Here is a 3,625-nt window from a genome sequence, read left to right as displayed (position 1 = left end):
TTACAAATAATATTGGAGTTATTATTCCTTCTCCTTGAGCATAGAGAATGTGACCCAGCTGAAGACGGGCTCACAAGGACACATCCACTGGGCCCTGACGTATAAAGCCAATAGCTAAGACAGTCTTGGAAAGTATCTTTCAGGGAAACTTTCACATAAACCATTCAAACAGAACACAAAAGACTTTCCACCCCTTACCTTTTTCTATTAGCATTTAGTGAACAGAAAATTTGTTGGACCAGTGAAGACCCTCCTGACTGTCGTTACTGAAACCTGTACCAATGATTGTTAAGAAAGATGATTCAAAATGTAGGATCACGGTTGCTGGCCAATCTGTGAAAAGGTGACACTTTCAATGGTTTTGCCCATTTTGTAATGTTAATATATAGTGATGGCTCTGTAACGTTCTCTGGACTCCGGCAGACGTGGCTCTAGCTGCATACTTGTCCGTTTTCCCACTTTTGCTTTCTCTAATGTTCTCTGAACTTGGACAGACATGGCTGTGGCAGCACGCTTGTCTGTTTTCCCACTTTTGTCTATTCTGTAATATTTCCTTGGATTTGGGCAGACATGGTTGTGGCAGCATGCTTGTCCCTTTTCCCACTTTTGCCTTTTTTAATATATGCTGAATAAATTTTTTTTTCTTTACTAAACTTTGTGATGTTTTTTCCCTACAGCATAGCATTTATATGAACTATCTAGAACAGGAAAAGGCATAGAGACAATTATTGGTCATTACTAGGGGTTGGGGGTGGGAGAACGGGAGTTTCTGCTCAAGGGGTACTGAGTTTCCGTGTGAGGTGATGTAAAACTATTCATCCTGGCGTCAGTGAACCATGTATGTAAAGATTACTGAAATGGCAGATGCTTTGTTACCTATATATTTACCACTCACAAAAACTATCAGTTTTGGAAAGGGCAGCGGTCATGGCAGCACACCATGATGAACGTAATTAGTGTCTATGAACTGTACACTTAAAAATGGTTAAAACGGCAAAGTGTTACATATATTTCAATACCACCAAATTAAAACAAAAGAGAAGCTGAAGGGCGGAACATCTAGATCCCACGCAGCGGCTGAACTCGAAGTCAGGAGACCCATACTTTGATTTTGTCCTCTGCGAGCTTGTCCCCAGCCCCTACCAACGACTGGCTATGCCAAGTGCTCAGTAAGAGATGGCTGAATTAAGGCAACGCTTCTAGCCAGGGTCGGCCACCAGCTTTGTGACTCCGGCCAAGTTCACGCCTCCGCGCACGTGTCCCCAGCCGCAAACCCGGAAGAGGCTGTTCCTGCCCCGATCGGGGAAACCGCCTAATCTTTTCCACCCGCAAAGCTGCGGCCGTCGCCCACCGGCTCCCAAAGGTGCCCCCAACGCACGCTCCCAGAAGCCCCCACGCCTGCGTCGCGGTCCGGTCCCTTTTCCCCCGCGCCTGCGCGGGTCCCACCCGAGAGGCGCAGGCGCGCTGCGCGGCCGTGTCCAGAGTGCAGCGTACTTCGCGGCGAACTACAACCCCCATAATCACTATCGGCCGAACCACCTCCCGCCCGGCGTGGGGGCGGAGGCGGAGCGGGTTGCCCTCGAGCGGGACAGGTCGCCGGAGATGTCCTGCCTATGTCATTCTGGGTACAGTTCTTTTAGCAGCGATTCTCTGTTTCCCTAATAAAGAGGTCACTTGTCCCAGTCAGGTACGATCCTGCCCTCTGCACCTCCCGGGTACCCCTCAGTGTCAAGCGGCAGATTGTCTAGTCCAGCAGCGACCCTAGCGGCGTCGCCGGGGAGTGAAGGGCAGCCGCGCACGCATGCGCAGGTGAACAGCATGGGGCGGTAGCCGGCGAGCCCCTTCCCCGGGGTCCGTAAAAGTGAGTAGGGGGCGGGGCGTCTCCCGGGTCGGCGGCGCTGACCCCTCCTCCCCAATGGCCACCGTAACGACAATCAGCACCATCCCAGCCAGCTCAGAAAGCCGTTGACCCCAACTGTTCAGAAAATTGGGATCGCTGGGAGCTCAGTTTTAGGGTTTACATATCACAGTCCCACTTCCAATTAAACCATTGCCAGCGCTTTATTGTCACTGTCTATTTACAAGCCTGTCCTTGTTCTTAGGTGCCGTCAAGTCGGTTCCGACTTACAGCGACCCCGTGTACAACAGAACGAAACACTGCCCGGTCCTGCGCCACCCTCACAATCGTTGTTATGCCTGAGCCCATTGTTGCAGCCACTGTGTCGGTCCATCTCGTTGAGGGTTCCTCTTTTTCACTTTACCAAGCATGATGTCCTCCCGGGACTGATTCCTCCTGATAACATGTCCAAACTACGTGAGACGAAGGCTCGCCATCCTCACTTCTAAGGCGCATTCTGGCTGTACTTCTTCCAAGACAGATTTGTTTGTTCTTCTGGCAGTCCATGGTATATTCAATATTCTTCACCAACATCATAATTCAAAGGCATCAATTCTTCTTCGGTCTTCCTTATTCATTGTCTAGCTTTCACGGGCCTATGAGGTGGTTGAAAATATCATGGTTTGGATAAGGCGGGCGTTAGTCCTCAGAATGATTTTATTTTTGCTTTTTTAACACTTTAAAGAGGTCTTTTGCAGCAGATTTGCCCAATGCAATGTGTCGTTTGATTTCTTGACTACTGCTTCTATGGGCGTTGATTGTGGATCCAAGTAAATTGAAATACTTGACAACTTCAGTGTTTTCTCTGTTTATCATAATGTTGCTTCTTGGTCCAGTTGTGACGATTTTTGTTTTCTTTATGTTGAGGTCTGTACCAGACCGTGTGTTTTTAAGATAACGTCTAACATTTTGGGAGGGCTCACCCGGCATCTAGCATTGCATCTCCTTCCTGAAGAAGTTAAAGACTTTTGGACATTCGTTCTATTCAGTTAAGCATCAGATAAGGTACATAGTTTGTAATGTTCTCTGATTGTTTCACATATGTAGTCTTCTCTGCGAAGACTCCTTGAGATAATGAAGACCATGATATACTAAAGAAACAGCGGAGCTGATGATCTACTTCCTTGGCGTTTCTCCAGCATCCCGCGCCATGCTGAGCATTGTGTTTAACACATTAACTCTGCTTAACAAATACTTTCTAGATCACATCAAAGAAGAAAACAAATGAATATGAAATGACTGTGGTCAGAATGTAGTGTAGTAGTGATTTCACTGCTGTAGCTAGCCAGGCAATGAGAAGGTTAAATCTCATTCAGCACTTCATTCGACAAATAATGTGTATATATATATTGGAGTACCCACTATAATGCCACATACTGCAGTGGGGATATACTGGTGAACAAAACAATTATGGTCCCTGCCTTCATGACATTTATAATCTGTAGGGGATACAGACAATTGAGCGAGTGTCCTTATTGTGCCCTAACCCTAATCATTTTGCTTATGCCTTGCTATGTGACCTGTTAATGCTGTAACTTTCCAGTGCTACATTTTCTCATAAAATGAGAAGGTTGGATTAAATGATCTTTAAGAACTTTCTAGCTCTAAAATTCTGTGATTAGTTATCAAGGAGTAGAATCCAGATTATATCACAATATGTTCTATAGGACAGAGTAGAACTGCCGCATAGGGTTTCCAAGGAGCAGCTGGTGGATTTGAACTGCCAAC

This window comes from Trichechus manatus, unplaced genomic scaffold (genome assembly GCF_000243295.1).
Source record: "Trichechus manatus latirostris isolate Lorelei unplaced genomic scaffold, TriManLat1.0 scaffold00177, whole genome shotgun sequence".
NCBI classification, from domain to species: Eukaryota; Metazoa; Chordata; class Mammalia; order Sirenia; family Trichechidae; genus Trichechus; species Trichechus manatus.
The sequence above is the reverse complement of the archived record's forward strand: the minus strand, read 5'-3'. Positions refer to the sequence as shown.